Consider the following 17935-nt stretch of genomic DNA (forward strand, 5'->3'; position numbering starts at 1 on the left):
GGAACTGGGTTATGAAATGTCCAGTGCATTATTAAAGCCTGGAAAGATAGTGGTGAACCGTCGACTTTACAGCAGAAATGTAGTTGGAAAAAAATCTTGAATGATTGTGATCGGAGATCTTTAAAACTCTTGGTGATGTCACATCATAAAAAAAATCAACAGGAGAACTCACGGCTATATTTAATAGTGAAAGTAAGAGCATCTCCACACGCACAATGTAATGAGAACTTACAGGATTTGGACTAAACAGCTGTGTGGCCACAAGAAAGCCATTTGTTAGTGAGGCTAATCGGAAAAAATGACTTCAATTTGCTAGGGAACATAAAGACTGGACCGTGGAGCAATGGAAAAAGGTCATGTGGTCTGATAAAATCAGATTTACCCTATTCCAAAGCAATGGGCGTGTTAGGGTAAGAAGGGAAATGCATGAAGTGATTCACCCGTCATGCATAGCGCATACTGTACAAGCCTCTGGAGGCAGTGTTATGATCTGGGGTTGCATCAACTGGTCAGGTCTAGGCTCAGCCTCATTGTGCGGCAATAAAATGAAGTCAGCTGAGCACCTGAATATACTGAATGACCAGGTTATCCCGTCAATGGACGTTTTCTTCCCTGACAGCACAGGTATATTCCAGGATGAAAATGCTAAGATTCATCAGGCTTAACTTGTGAAAGAGTCGTTCAGGGAGCTTGAGGAATCATTTTCACACATGAATTGGCCACCACAGAGACCTTAACCCCATTAAAAGTCTTTGGGATGTGCTGGAGAAGACTTTACAGAGTGGTTAGACTCTCCTGTCCTCAATGCAAGATCTCAGCAAAAAATTAATGCAACTCTGGATGGAAATAAATGTTGCATAAGGTTGTTGAAACAATGCCAGTACGAATGCGTGCCATAATCAAAGCAAAATGCAGTGCAACAAAATATTAGATTGTGCAACTTTTTTTTGGCCAGGCAGTGTATGTGTGTACCTATGCACACACAAGGTAAGGTACAAGGCGAGGTAAATTTACTGTTTATTACTGTTCAATATTGTTTAGCTTCTTTTTAACCTGAGCTCAGTTCTTAGCCAATGCTCTTAATGTCATTAACATTTGGTAGTGCATTTGGTAGATCATTATCCTTCCTTTTGTGATAAGATTTCGAGTTCAGAGAGGGGGTTTATTGGTATGCATGGCTTCAGTTCTGCCAGCTCTTTTCAGGGTAAATTAAATAAGGCATGGTCAAAAAGTCGCTAGAAGTCGCCAGATGACTTCACAGACATCAGACATAGACACAGCTCTCTCGTATCATAAATCCAGCAGCTGTAGTGTGAGCTGTAGAGCTGTATTGAGTACAGTCTGCAGTGACAGCTGGCCTTCAGGGCTTTTACAGCTTGTGACATATAGGTGAGATATCAGTAGTATCCATGCTGGGAGCTAGTGAGCCAAAAGTAGAGGGCAGAGAACAGGAGCATCAGAACTGTTGGTTTTGACCTAGACCTAGACCTGTTCTAGAGTACATCTATAATAATTTTGATCGATTCGCACAGAATAAATGATCTCTGCATAAATCTCAGAGTTGGTGTCTTTACGATGTACGCATGGTTGTCACAATACAATTCCATGCTTGCTACATATATCTCATGTTAATACAATACATGAGTTTTGTTATACAGTAACCTCCCAAAGAAAAACTTGTCCAATCTGAATTGGACTTTAGAAAGACGTTCTTGAGAACAAATCTTTCATTTAAATTGCATTGTTGTTATAAGCTGAAAAAAGAATGGCATAAAGAAAAGGTGTTGCGCCGAGCCAAAAACAATAATGGGCACAAATGCATTCTAATCAGTACTTTGAAAAAGTCAACAGTGAGGTAAATGTCCAATCATACATGTGACTAACCATGAAATAATGACACCTTAACAATCCTAGTGATGGACATCACTTTGGCTTAATGGCAGGCTGGACGCCAGGGCCCTACAATGACATGGCAGGACACAAGTGGCACTACACAAGCAGCTCTGGTGACATACTTTTGGATGCTAGGCTTTCACAGTGCAGGAAACAAAGTGTCCATTTAGCACTGAGTGTCCAATCAAGGATTTGCTTGATGCATTGATGCAGCACCATCAGTGCATACTTCCACACAGTTTTTCCATTCAAGACCATTTTCCCAGAAGTAAATACTGAGACATTGAAAGCATTCTTCCTCTGTAGTTCTGGTAGACAAAACACCGTGTCTTAATGAAAACTACTGCCCCAAATGTATCTCAGAAAAATGGACAGTAAAGATGTGTTGCTAACAAATCAGTCCAGCTGCAGAGCAAAATGTGGACTTTAATTTCTGACTAAAACCTGGTACGTCAGTGCCCATATCAACATATCAAGGGCAGACGGCAGAACCAATTCCTCAGTGGTCATGAAAGCGTTCTTACACCAAGCAACATGCCTGGCAACGGATCAGAGTTGCGTAGGATTATTATTATTTTTTTTTTTGCAGTAACAGCATCAGCATTTCTTTTTCGTACTCAACAAGATTCGTGATTTATATAGGTAACTATTTGAAACCTGGGTGTAAAAGAACTGAGAAATTATACTTAAGTGAAAATATATATAATGTGTCATTCAAGTCAGAAAGTTGCTACATTTCAATTTATTCAACATCATTCAATCTTTGTAACTTTGCTGGTGGCGGCATCAACACAATATTCTGTCCCTCCTACAAGCTGGTCATGCACAACATGCATGACTAACACTATAAAGTCTGCTAATGAATCAATCAGAAGTAAAATATCCTGTAAATGACCAGAATTTACCATTATCTAGAATTTGACTTGCTACTTAGTAAATTAGGAAGACCTAATATCGGTGACAATCCAGAGCCGGGGTCAGGGAGCAGACAAGCAGGATAAATTGACCATCTGCTAGTTGCCTTGATTCGTCACTCAGGTACCACCACATTGAGACTATGTCTGTCCCCTGAGCTAAACAAAAATATAGAAATATTCGGAAAGTTTGTTTCAGTAACCTAGTGAACATAAAATTAGGTCATACTGAATGCACAACCAGCACCTTTGATCTGAAGCTAGGACTGTTAAATATTAGCTGTAATACATCAAAAGTATCAAAGCAAATGAGTATATAACATCACATACGCATCTTGCAGAACCAGCCACAGTTCTTCTGTAGACTTTGACTGTCGCATTTGCTTCTTATTTTTGCAGCAAAACCCAGCAGCCTTCATTATGTTTTTTTGTCAGAATAGTGGTCTCTTATGTAATATGCTGCTTTCTTTACTGACATACAAACATTTACAAACATTAACATTTACAAACATTAACATTTAATTTTGTGCTAGAAAACTAATATTTGGAAATGTAAAATGTTTTTGTACTGAATCAATAATGTAGAAGTCATAAAATAAAAATCTATAACAAAGTTTGTACTAAAAAAAAAATAGGGTGCCTAAGACTTTTGCACAATACTTTGTGTGCGCATACACACACACACACACACACACACACACACACACACACACACACATACACACACAAGCACAAACACACACAGTATATTGCTCTGCAGCTGGACTGATTTGTTAAGCACATCTTTACTGTTCATGTTTCTTTGATACTTTTGGGACAGTAGTTTTTGTTAAGACATGGTATTTTGTCTACCAGAACTACAGAAGACGAATGCTTTCAATGTCTTAATAATTACCTCTGGGAAATTCTTGAATGACAAAACTGTGTGGGAGTATGCACCAATGGTGCTGCTTCAATGATTGGGAGACACAATTGCGTCATCAATCAAATCCTTGATTGGACACCCAGTGCTAAATGGATACTTTGTTTCCTGCACCATGAAAGCCTAGCATCCAAAAACATGCCACCAGATCTCCTTGTATTGTGCCGCTTGTATACTGGCATGTCATTGTAGGGTCCTGGCGTCCAGCCTGCCATTAAGCCAAAGTGATGATCCACCATTAGGATTGTTAAGGTGTCATTATTTCATGGTTAGTCACGTGTATGATTGGATATTTTCCTCACTGTTGACTTAATTAAAAAAATTAAATAAAATACTGATTAAAATACATTTGAGCCCATTTTTCTTTTTGGCTCGGCGCAACACATTTTCTTTAATGCCATTCTGTTTTCCAGCTTATAACAACGATGTAAAATGGAAAAGTAATTCCCAAGAACATTTTTCCAAAATCCTATTCAGATTGTATTAACATGAGATGTATGTAGTAGGCATGGAATTTTTAGTGTGATAACCACACATACATCTCTGAGATTTATACAGAGATCATTTATTCTGTGTGAATTGATCATAATTACTACAAATGTACTCTGCAAACATTACTTAAAAGACATATTTAAAAAATCTGCAGAAAGAAAAAAAAATTGGGGATTTAATCTTTTTGTTTTATATATAAATGAAGTGAAGTGACGTGACTTGTGGCGAAGTATGGTGACCCATACTCAGAATTTGTGCTCTGCATTTAACCCATCCAAGTGCACACATACAGTAGTGAACATACACACACACAACGTGAACACACACCTGGAGCAGTAGGCAGCCTTTTTGCTGCAGCGCCCGGGGAGCAGTTGGGGGTTCGGTGCCTTGCTCAAGGGTCTCACCTCAGTCATGGTATTGAGGGTGGGAGAGAGCGTGGGTCATTCGCTCCCCCCACCTACAATCCCTGCCGGAACTGAGACTCGAATCCACAACCTTCAGGTTCACCTTCGGGTTGCAAGTCCGACTCTCTATCCATTAGGCCACGACTGCCCCATATATAATCTGATCTTGATCTGATCTGTCTCCAGGTCAGCTTTATTTTCTGTAACCAGTTCCTCCCACAAGGACCTGATTTTGGTCCTTTATCAATGATCAGAGGCAAATCCTGTTTGAACAGTGCCAAGTCTAGAATATTTCCCTCTCTTGCAGCTGACATCGAAAACATATAGTTCACGTCTCACAAACATGAAATACTCCGTCCTCACACACAGATACATAGCAGCACCACTGTATATATGCAAGCAGATATAGGTCTAACAATAACAAAAAGTAAAACTAAATAAATAAAAAATAAATAACAAAAGTAAATAAGTGAATAAATAAATAAAGAGAAAAAGAATGCCAACAGTAATCTTGAGAGCGCTCAAGAACGTGAGCTCGTCTTTTAAAGGAAATCTCTGCTGGCAAGCTTCACTTATTATTCCACTAACAAAATCACTTAATCTAGACTTGCACCAAAATCACTGAGCACCGATTGAGCACTGATTCTATTCAGCAACATACTGGTTAACAGTCTCAGGAGGCTTCTGCATACAGCAAAGAAAGTGGAACTTCTTGCGATTACCAGTGGTTTTGGCTCAAAATGGTTTATCAGAATTTCCACAACCTGGTCAAATGTTTTGTCTTATCTAATCCAATTTCAACCAAAAGTCCATATGCTGAAGCATCCATAGTATTGAGCAACATCACTACTTGCTTTTCTTCATCAACATCATTAGCTATGATGTACTGTTCGACACACTTTACATGCAGACCATGTTTCATTTTCAACTTTATATATGTATAGTCCCATAAATTTAACCATTAAACTCACTGTACCAACCACTATACTTAAAACCTCTCAGCTTTTTTTAACCTCTTCACCAGTTATTTCTTTAATGTATAGAGGGACAAGGGTTTTTTTTTTTTTTTTTTTTTAGATCAGCTCTTTATTCAATTGCACATGCCCATTACATTATTTATACTATAAATTTGTTTTTAACACAATAAAAGGTGCTTGACAAGTAAAAATCTGTTGTTTTTTTTTTGTTTTTTTTACTCCAGTAAAAAACAACTACAGTAACTACTGTAACAACAAACTGGCTTCATCAGGCAGACTAGATTTGTTTCATGTCTGGGAAGTTGAATGAGTTTTTTTTTTTTATATATCACCTGATAATACAATCTATGGGCAACTTGCACTTAAAGGAAAACAGGGAACCGGATATTGAAATGGAATACACATAATCAACTCTTTCACACGGATAATCACCAAGAGACTCCAACATTGTCTACTTAGATATTAATTCTTACATTAACTGCCTTACTAATATGAGTTACTATAAATACAATATAATATAAAAAAATATAGCTGCAAGCAGTAAATAGGGGGGCCAAGCACGTTCTTGTCCCACCACTTAGCAACCAAGAAGACATCTGAACTATCAATGCTTGATCCGATGGAGATATGTTAAATTTGAAGGCAAGAGGTCAAGCTGTTGCTGAGATATCATCTCACTTCCTGTTTTCGGTAGCTCCCCCATGTTGCAAATAGTGTCAAATCTTGTTTCTTAACTACAACTCATGTTGCTAAATATATGTGACAAAATGTACACTACTGGTCAAAAGTTTTAGAACACCCCCATTTTTCCAATTTTTATTGAAATTTAAGCAGTTCAAGTCCAGTGAATAACCTGAAATGGTACAAAGGTAAGCTCTAAACTGCCAGAGGTGAAAAAAAAAAAACCTTTAGGTTACCAAAAACTGAAAAATAATGTAGATTTCAGAGTTACACAAAAAGGCCTTTTTCAGGGAAGAAGTAATGGGTTAAACTTAGAGCTGTTCTGCAGCAATGGAAATAAATTAAACCTTGAAAGTTGATGCTAACAATTCCTACAGGTGTCCCAACGTTTGCTGATTACTTACAAACCCTCTGTCTGTATAAAAGCAGTGTTGGAACAGACTGTGTTACTGCACCATCTTAAGCAATATTTGGACAGTTTTGTACTGCAGGAAGTAGTATATTGCTCTCATAATGGTGAGAAAAAGGCAATTAACAAAGAAAGACAGACAGACCATTATAACCCTTAAAAGTATAGGTCTTTCCTTCAGGGAAATTGCAAAAAAAAAGCCAAGGTGTCAGTGAGTACAGTTTCCTGCACTATCAAAAGGCACTTGGAAACTGGAGGAAACTCTGACAGGAAGAGGTCTGGCAGAGCCAAAGCCACAACAGAATCAGAAGATGAGTCAACAGCTTGCATGATAGGTGGCTCACAGGAAAACATCTTCAAGCACAGCTCAACACTGGCTGAAGTAAGCAAATCTCAGTTTCAACTGTGAAGAGAAGAGTTCGAGCTGCAGGTTTGACAGGTCAAGTGGCAGTAAGAAAGCCATTGCTAAGATGGCAAAATAAGAAAAAGAGGCTTGCCTGGGCCATGGAGCACCACCTAGTAGGCAAAAGGATGATTCCTCGGTGTGTGACACCAACTGTCAAACATTTTTAATTAACGAAATTTTAATTAAAGAAGCGTGATGGTCTGGGGCTCTTTTGCTGGATGCGGAGTCGGTGAGTGGCACCCTGAACCAAAACTACTACCACAGCATTTTGCAGCGCCATGCAATACCCTCTGGTATACGCCTAGTTGGTCAGGGGTTCATCCTACAGCAAGATAATGACCCAAAACATACCACCAGGCTGTCAGAACTACCTTAGAAGAAAAGAACGAGACGGTAGGCTTCATATCATGGAATGGCCAGCACAGTCTCCAGACTTAAACCCCATCAGGCTCGTTTGGGATGAACTGGACAGAAGGGTGAAAGCAACGCAACCTACAAGTGCAACACTTTTGTGGGAACTTCTGCAACAGTGTTGGGAAGACCTTTCTGAACAATATTTGATTTCCGTTGCAGAAAGAATGCCACAAGTGTATTCAGCTGTTATATCTGCAAAAGGTGGCTACTTTGATGAGTCAAAAATTTAGCTTAAATTTCGTTAATTAAAAATGATTCTGTGATTTCTTTTTATGTCCAATTGTTTATTTGTTCTATGCTTTAATTTCAAGTACACTGAGCCATTAAACTGTTTAAATTTCAATAAAAACTGGAAAATGGAGGTGTTCTAAAACTTTTGACCGTAGTGTATAAAAGCGTTACTGAGATATGCCCTCACTTCCTGTTCAGCGACTCTGCCTTCCAACTTATATGCAGATTACGGATGAAACATAGATGTCAAAATTACGACAAACTTTTTTCCCCCCAGCCTGATCTCATGATGCTGTCATCCAAATTTCGCAATGATTTGACAAAATTTGTAAGAGAAGAAGCAAAAATCAAGTCTTGATTTCATGTTGAATGGTTCAAAAATTATGAGTTTTACAAATTTGCAAATTATAGTGCCACCTAGAGAAGATTTGCAAATTATGTCAAATCTTGTTTCTTAACTTCAGTTCATGTTGCTAAATATATTGACAATGTCAATATATAAAAGCATTGTTGAGATATGCCTTCACTTCCTGGTTTGCAACCTGGCCATCAAATTCATTTGCACATTATGGACGAACCATCCGTCATAACAAAAATCTGAGTAAGAAGTTTTGTTCAGGTTGGTCTCCAGATGCTTTTTTAAAAAATTTTCATGGTTATTCAACAAACATTGTAGGAGAAGTGAAAAAACAGCTGACTTCCTGTTTAAGAAATCACAAATTTCAAGAACACTTGGCATCTTCAAGAGAATGAAGAGAAACAAGAATCTGGATTTGATGTTGAGAGGTTAAAAAGTTACAAATTTGCAAATTATAGCTCCACATAGACGTGAATTTAGACAAAACTTCTTAGAGACCCTTAGGATGAGGTCCTTAAGTTATCTACAGAGTTTGGTCAAAATATATCACACGGTCATTGAAATATGTCCTCACGTCATGTTTGGTGGCTTCGCCATCAAATTTGTTTGCATGTTATGGGCAAACCATCCCATATATCAAAAATTAAATAATCAGTTTCTTTTTTGGGATAGTCTCATGATGCTCTGATTCAAATTTGGTGATGATTGGACAAAGTTTGTAGGAGAAGAAAAGAAAAAAAAAAATCCAACATTGCATAAATTAACATCATGGAGTCTGTTGAACACGGCTTGACACAAAGAATCAAAAAGAAGTGGGATCGCGTTTCTACAACATTCTGTTGCAGAGTTATTATTGTAAATGTATATTCCAATTTGCCCTCTTGGTGGCACTAGAGGACTTGTTTGGCATACACTAAAATTGTTGTGAAGAGACGGTCCTCTATACCACTGTCAAAGTTCATAAAAAGCATAGGAAGCGTTCTGTCGGCTGCCATAGGCTCCCATGTGCCACAGACTCCCATTATAATGTATAAGAAGTATAGCCGCAAGCAGCTACTAATACAGCACCACCTTGGGGTCAAATGACACCAATGTTTTGCAACATTGGGCCTCAAAATAGTTTTCAAATTTGGTCCTCAAAATAGCTTTCAAATTTTGTGTCAATACAATCAAGCAATGCAGAGATATGACCTCACTTTTTTTTGCCTATTTCACTATCAATGTCTTGCTGTATTATATTAGATTACAAAAGCAATACAAGACTTTAAAGCAGCAGTCTCCAACAAATTACATGACATTATAATTTTAGGTCAAGCAGTTGAAGAGTTATGAGCATGTTTAAATTATTTTAAAAGTCTGACAGACAAATATTTGCAGTGTTCATAAAGAATGAAATTATTCATTAATATAGGAGTTTTGTCGTTACCTTAACTGTACAATTTTGGTATGGCTGAATTTGCCTTTTTTTTTTTTTTTTTTTTTTTTTTTAAAAACAGTCTAGCAGGAAAGATTTGTATGCTGTGCACATATAAGGCCTTAACATTGCTTTTTTCTGCTTGAAAACGCACATGTGAATTTACACAAGCATGTAGACACAAGCATATACCGTTGGATTCGGTTTGATCAGTCAATGTCATTGTTAACATGTTTTTGTAAATTCACATGTTTTCAAAATATCACCTCACTTCCTGTTTTACACCTTCACTGTCAAAGTTGTTTGCATGCTATGTGCAAACGGTTTCGACTATCAAAAATCCATCTACTAACTTTCGTGCAGCTTGGTCTGAAGTTCTTGTGAGCCAAAAGTTGTGAGGATTGAACAAAAATTGAAGGCTGTGAAAAGTTTTAAAGGGTTTAAAAAAAATACAAAGGTGGCCATGAAATGTTTATATCAACTGTCCTTAGATGCTTCCAAGGAATCAGGGAAGACAAGACTCATGAATCTAACACTTCAAAAGTAATGGGGAATTTTTTTTTCCTTATTATAGCACCACCTAGTGGTCTAATAAGACAAAACCTATAAGGCTCTTTCCAGAACTCATTCTTGAGGTGTCAGCCAAGTTTGGTTCAAAAATATCACAGCCAAACTTCCTGTTTTGCGTAATGGCGGAAATTTAGAAATGGTGGATGGAAAATTTGTGCACTGACATGATGCAACATCATGATAAAAATCAAACAACACCAAAACAAACAAAATTATGAATTTATTCCAAATGGTACCAGATTAAATAACAAAAACAAAGATTTTCATGTTTTAGTTCCCCTAATGCTCAAATGATGTGAAAGTTTTTGTGGAACATGGGGGTGCCATCCCAACAGGTATTCTCAAGTTTCATGTCAATCCATTGCATGCTATTGTCAAGATATGGCTTCACATCCTGTTTGGCGGCTTTGCCGTCATAATCGTTTGTGTGTTACAGAGGAACACTTCTGAATATCAAAAAGATCTTCTGATAACTTTTTGTGGAGATTAGTCTCAAGATGATCTTAGCCAAATTTGGTGAAGATTGAACAAAAATTATGGGAAGTGAAAAACTAAAGGTTTGTCAAAAAACTCAAAATGGTGGAAGAACCAATATGGCAGAAAATGACATTATGGGGTCAGTTGAAATCAGCATGAGCCAAGGATTAATGTGGAACAAGAATTTTGGTCCTATGATAAATCCTTCAAAAAAGGTATAAGTAAAAATGTAAGTTGAAATTTGACCCAATATTGATGCTAGAGCAGCCAACCCTGCGTCTACTGAAAGCCAAGATAAACTGAATAAAGAGGTGGAATCAGATGTGGCTCCTGATTGGTTGAAACCTGCACCCACACTGGCCATTTGTGGAAAAGATTGGGCACACCTGTGCTAGAGGCTTTGAGGGGCAGAGCCCAAAATTGGTGAAATAACTAGGGGCACTATGCCCAGGCAGTGTGCCAAATTTCACAATTTTTACCATACGGTTCTAGGGGCTGCCGTAGACTTTGATCATAGAATAAATATAACAACTAGAAGTTACATATTCTGAAGAAAAAGTGAATGCTTGCCTGTGCAAATTTGACACTGACATGCAGCTGCAGACACCAAGGGTTTTGATGTCATATGTCTATGTAGCAGTAGTTTTGTGGTTACAGTCAGTTTTGTGCTGACGTGCACGTGACGCCATGTGACCCATAATACAATTCTGCACACTGAGCCAATTGTTTTAATGTATGACATGGCTGCACAAATTTGGTGATTACACTCAGTTTATGGCCTGTTGTGTCCTGCTACAGATTTCTCAATGAGTGTCTGAGGAAAATTTGATCAGGAATTTCACAACACATACGTAGGAATGGCGAGAAAAGTAATCGCACACACTTCCTGAGAATTTCGAGAGGTTTGAGGTATGATCCGTGACAGTCAAACAGTGAAAGACTTCTTACAGAGATAATCAATCTAAACAGTGTCTCTGTTTGCCCATTTGCTCCACTAGACTCAGGTTCAAACTCATGTGCATTGAACATGAAATTCCACATGACATGTCCATGGGATCAATTCCCAAATGGGATTTCCTGATTCTCTTGACCAATCCGAACACTTGGACATGCCATTCATGTCTGTGTCTCTGACGGTGTGGGAGTGGGGGGGTCCAAAATTTCCCAGAATAACACCATTTTCCAGACATTTCAGGCAAAAATTCTGAAATGTGATGCATATATGCCAGGGCTACTGCCTAAGACGCATGAGACGGTATGTGATATGAGCCTGTCAGCCGTGTTTTATTCCCCACTCATTCTCTATGCGCTGATAACCCCCATTTTCAGGCACGTGCACAAAAAGTAATAGCACAAGTGTCCCAAAGGGGCTGCACATTTTGAGGTATGGTTCTTGACAGTGGGGCAAAAACTGAGGGACTAGTTTCATGCCAAAAAAGTGTCCAGAACCTAGAAGAAGAATTATGCACAATTAGAACAGCGATGCTTGCATTGCATAGCAAGCACCACTAATAACACAAACAAAAACAGTAGGGTTACAGCACCTTTGGTGCTTGACCCCTAATAGTAAATATAGCCACAAGCAGCGATCTGCAGGGCCCAAGCACTCCTCGTAAATAGTGCCCCCAGTGGCCAGTTATTGCCAAGAAACATAGAACCATAAAAAGACCATTCGGGAACATAAGTCATCAAGTTTTGTGATGATAGTTCAGTGCTAGTTGTTTAAAATGTCTGTTGAAAGCTGATGGGCTAAAAGTGGCCATGTTTTTGATGCAATTCAGTGATGATTAAAAATCCAGTTACAGGTCAGCAGTTTCAACTGAACTTTTGGCTCCTGAGACTCAGTTCAACTGGACTTTTGGTTCCTGAGAAACAACTATTTGTACTTAACTCCAACTTTATTAATATGAATAGAGGCAAATGTAGGTTTTGCATATTATGCAAATTATCATAGATTTCAGTGAGTGTGGCTAAAGAGTCCAAAAGACAATTGTAGTTTCAGCAGTAGAATCAAGCTAAACCCAGGCATCATCAAAAATCCACTTACAGAATAGCACATAGATGCAACGTTCAAAATTTAATCTCGTTCAGACTTATGGTTCCTGAGAAACAGTTATCGGAACTTAGCTCTACCCCCTGTGTGAGACTACGTCCCAACTTCAGAATCCCCTTCTGTATACGCCCTTCAAGTTTTATGCGAATCCATGCACTCATGAGCCGTTTGAGTAAACCAGCTCTGCCTCCTTAGAATTGATTAACGTGGATCAACAAACTAGACAACAAATTTCTCTACAGCAAACAACACAGCGAGAGACGAGGGTCTGCTGCATTTTTATTTTGACAGAAGCGTGGCTCAACAACATCCCTGACCATTCAGCTAACCAGGCTATCCACCTTCCAAGAATGCTGTGTATATGCTGTGTTACTTTCTAAACACTGTTCATCGCTGGTGGAATTCACGGAGGTCAAGTGTTGGCCTTACTATCTGCCAAGGGAGTTCACGGTCATTGTTATTGTGATTGTGTACATTCCCCCCCGCGGCTAATGTTAAGGATGCGCTACATGAACTGTATGGGGCCATCAGTGAACTACAATCTGAATATGCTCACCTTGACGGCCTTCTCATTGACGTAGGGGATTTCAACTATGCAAACCTGAAAACCGTTCTTCCAAAATTATTCCAATATGACTTTGCAAACATGGGAGCAAACACACTGAACTTGGTTTACACAAACAAAAATGACTCCTACAAAGCCGCACCCCACCCCACCTCAGACTCTTAGACCATGTTTCAGTCCTGATAACACCAAATTACACACCACACCACAAGCAAGCTAAACAGAGTATGGTCATAGGGAGCTAGAGACAGTGACTGACTACATTAACAAATGCTTTGATAATGTCACAGTCACAGAAACCATCACCACATGTGCTAACCAGAAGTCATGGTTTAAAGCTGAGGTCCACAAATAGCTGAAAACCCATGACACTGCATTTAGAGCAGTAGATGAGGCAGCGCTAAAAATGGCAAGAACAAACTTGTCCCATGGCATCAGTCTGGTGAAGCTCAATCATGCAAAGAAAATCTCAAAGCCACATCACCACCACCAAAGATGCAAGGTGCATGAGGCAAGGTATCCTGGCCCTCACAGACTACAAATTTTCCACCATGTGTCACCAACACTGACCCCTTCTTCCTAGATGCAGTCAATTCCTGCGTTGCCCAGTTTGAGGCAATAAACATTGTGCTGACAAGGAAACCCATGGACAACCAGGTACTCTGCTTGTCCTCAGTGCAGCAAGATGCTCTCCAGAGTCAACCCACGCAAATCTCCGGGACTCGATAATGTACCTGGACGAATGCTCAAAGACTACAATTCAAATCACATTGTCAAGTTTGTTGATGACGCCACAGTAGTCGGCCTAAGCAGTGACAGAGACATCATACAGAGCAGAGGTGGAATGGCTCATGGGCTGGTGCAATAACAACAATCTCTCTCTGAATGTTGGCAAAACAAGAGAGAGTCTGATTTGGGAATTGCAACATCGCTGATTGCAAGACCCTACAGAGGATAGTGCAGACAGTTGAACGCATCATTGATGTGCCTCTACTCCCTGTTCAGGACATTTTCCACTCATGTAGCATTCGCAAGCACATCACCCTGTGATCCAAGTAACTCCCTCCACCCTATTGCACAGACACTTTAAATCAATCATAATTCACGTCACATTTTTCATTGCTACACAGATGTAGAGTTTAAAGCACAATGAAAATTTGACTATACTGCTTCTTTACAGTACTGCACTGTCACTTTAAATGCCATTCATCTCAGGTTTCTTTTACAAGCATTACTGCACTGACACACTGCACTTCATTCTAGTTGCAGCTTTGTACCCTGTCTTTACTGTAATGTCTTATTGTCATGTTAAGTGTATTTACGCTCTCCCTGCATGCTTCCTATTCCTGTTGCACTTTATTTATGTCCTGTCAGCACTGTGTATGTCATATATGTATACACGTTGGGTGCAAGAGCAATGTTATTTCATCTCAGTGTGTACTGCACACTGTACATGGCTGTAATGACAAAAGGTCTACTTGACCTGAGATGCAACATACCAAATTTCAACTCAATCTGACTTACAGTTCCTGAGAATCAGTTATCTGCACTTACCTCTGCCTCTATGTATGACCATACCCCAAACTTTGCATATCTCCTCTTGTATATGCTTTTCAAGCTCCATGCAAATCCATTCAAGCACTCATGAGTTACAGCTGTTTTAAGTAAATAAGGCTCTGTCTCATTAGTACTGATTGACCATTTTGCTTACAAACGTCAACATGTTTTCGATAATCATTGAGCATCACTCTCTGCAGAGTAGTTTGGCACCAAATTTGTGAAAACAGACCAAAAATCCTAGGACTAGTTCAAAAAAGTGAGTTATGCAATTTAGCAAAAAAAAACCCAAAACAAAACAAAAAAAAAACAAGCGGTTGGAGCAAAATGGTTCCTAAAAGCCTGGGAGAAACCAAGGAAACAGTGTTCCCACTGGTTGTAGGACTCACGGATCATGAGATATGCACCAAAATGTAAACACTTTCGCTCTAGCGCCACCACTGGGCTGATTGGGCCCACCTAGATTTTCTTATACAACCACTGTATTGTAGGAATGTGTCATGACTCAAACATACATGAAAAGAATTTGAAGCAAAGGTTTACATGGCAAATAAACCTTTGTTTAACTGATTATCCAATGTTTATGACGTTTTGAGGGGCCACAATAACAATTATTCATTTTTAAATATATTTTTAAATTGATTAACCTGCTCTCAAAGGAAAAAAGAAGGTGCCTATTCTGTATAAACTATTAGGTGATAACATTTGTTATGCTTTTTTTTTTTTTTAAATAAATCCGCTTTCCAAAAACTGAAAATATATAACTTTTAATAAACAGACTTATGTGTAACTAACACAACAAAAAAATGTTTGTAAAGCTGCTGATTCAGGCTAGATCAAATCACTGCAGGGAGTCTGCTTTGTAATGTCTATAAGCGAGGTATGGTTTAGGAAACAACCAGAGAGATCTCTAATCAAACTCCTTTAATAAGCTGAACTGTGGCTCTGTACACAGGCAGCATAGAAACTGATGAACTTAACATTACAAAACAACATGACAAACTGATATATAAATCTACCTTATTTTGCACTTCAGAAGTAAGAAATAGCGTGTATTTTCTCTTTTTGTGTGAGATTTCCGGTTCAATTCTTTTAAATGTAGTAATGTAACCAAAGTAATGTGAGTTATTGCTGTTATTTGTTATGATGATGCTGTTATTATTATTACATTTTTTCTGTTAAAGTGGCCTGTGGGGGGAAGACATGAACAGCTAACTCATGTCTGCAGTCACTCGTTTCCTTAATAGAAATTGGTCATTAACTGCAATAACTCTCAGTGCTTTAACTTCTGGAACCTTTCCAAGCACTTTTGTACTTTAACTAAAAATATAAAAAAAAAACTACTTTTACGCAGGTACAAGATTTTAATTCTGAACTATGAGCACAGCTATTTGACTCTGCAAGCTACTGAACAGACATAGCTAATGTTAGCTTCCTAGCTAGCCAGTCTCACAAAAAAAAATCCTGAAAATAAAAATTTAGTCCTTCTCTACATCAGCTGCTGTTTAGGGACACTGGACAACACTGGGCTATCAAACAACTAGCCAACCTCAGTAACATTTAACTTTGTTCACATGCAGTTTAACTTAGATTTGACAAGATGCCGCCTCAGAGTTTTCACTGGAGTAGCAGACCCAAACACTTCTCTGTATACGGCTGCTCCTCCGTAGGGCTTCTGACCACAAAGTGAAAAGAGCAAAAGTAAGGTTGCTTCGGTGGTTTCTTTAGATTCAAAGCTTTTAACCAAAGCTGAAGTGCTTCTTCAGACTGTTCTCAAACATGAGGGCTTCATGTGCTGACTGTGTGACTGATGCAGTGCACATGTGCCAGCTATGAATAGCGGCAAAGCTGTATATTAAATAAATATAAATGACAATATCACAAGTCATAAAAACACACTATATCTATTTACATTCTTTAAGTCAACACTACAATTTAAATACAAAGTAGCAGCAGAATTCAGCGTACCAGCCATATGAACGCCAGAAGATAACCACATATATCACCCTAACGTTATTGTATTATGCATTCGACTTAATTAAAATCAAACAATGAAGGAAAGCAAACTAACCAATCCCCAAATAAACTTAATGAACTAAATAGACTTAGCCCTCAGTGGTTCTTCAATGTCACTTGCATTGCTAATCCTCTCACAGTAACCTAGTCAACAGTAAAAATCCTTTCACAGAGTAGCATATGTTTGCAGTACAACAGATTTTAGCTTGATTGGACTTACAGCCTGAGAAACACGTATTTGTATCTAATCCCACTCCTATTAAAATCTGCAAGATGAACTGTGTTTTCTTATACAGAAATGACTCAAACACATATGCACAAGGCATACATGCTGACTGGAACGTTGAAAAGAATTTGATGCAGTTTTACATGCCCGTCCGTTTAATTATCACGCTAGGGTAATGTTTGATGAGATGGATAATTATTCTGAAACTCATTCAAACACTCAAATTCTGTCCGGCTAAGAACAAACATGTCCATGCACTCCCATCTCTCTCTTTTCCTGTTGTGGTATGCACATATGTATGCACACCCCAGGGTCCAAAGGTCTGCCATTTGCATGTATGCAGGTTTTGGTAGGCTATATTTCTGCCCCAAATGTATTAATTAGAAAAATATCTTGTAATAAAGTTTTCAAATTTTGACCAATAAGAAATTTCATCTTTGTATGTCAAACGGTTGAGAAGATATATACTTTTTTTTTTTTCCAAGTTATAATGCCCCCTATGGGCCAATTTTTGAGGGGTGGCCATAGGGCTGTCCTACTGACTATGTGTTGTAAAGTTCATAGAAATGTGACACTGCAATCAGAAGATACTGAAGATGCAATGGCCTAAAATTTCATTGACGTGTTGTGGCCAAATGGTTTGGCCAATCAAGCAGTAGTTTTACTACTACTGTTTGCTGACAGTGGAGTGGCTGGCTGCTTTATGTTCCAGGGCACCCTCATGTCTCCGTTACCTTCTAGCTCTCCTTTTTTGTTATGCTGTCATAGCTCATCTTGCTGGAGTGCCTGCTTGCACTCTGTACATATTCTTTAACCATTACATGACAATTAGCATACCTAACAATCTCCCTCCCTCTCTCTCTCCATACTACTCCTGAGATGCCAGTGATCCTGACCCCTTCTGCTCTCCAGATCTGCTTGATCCATCCTGATGCCCTACTTCTGGTTGGATTTCT

The 17935-nt window shown here is 38.7% G+C and overlaps 1 protein-coding gene across 5 annotated transcripts in view; it reads right to left on the minus strand.

Annotated features, from left to right (window-relative positions):
- The window catches only part of map3k4 (mitogen-activated protein kinase kinase kinase 4), a 98771-nt gene that overhangs the window by 31935 nt on the left and 48901 nt on the right, over positions 1–17935 (minus strand). The gene's annotated exons all lie outside the window — the stretch shown is intronic.

The sequence above is a fragment of the Pangasianodon hypophthalmus genome, chromosome 28 (assembly GCF_027358585.1).
Source record: "Pangasianodon hypophthalmus isolate fPanHyp1 chromosome 28, fPanHyp1.pri, whole genome shotgun sequence".
Taxonomy (NCBI): domain Eukaryota; kingdom Metazoa; phylum Chordata; class Actinopteri; order Siluriformes; family Pangasiidae; genus Pangasianodon; species Pangasianodon hypophthalmus.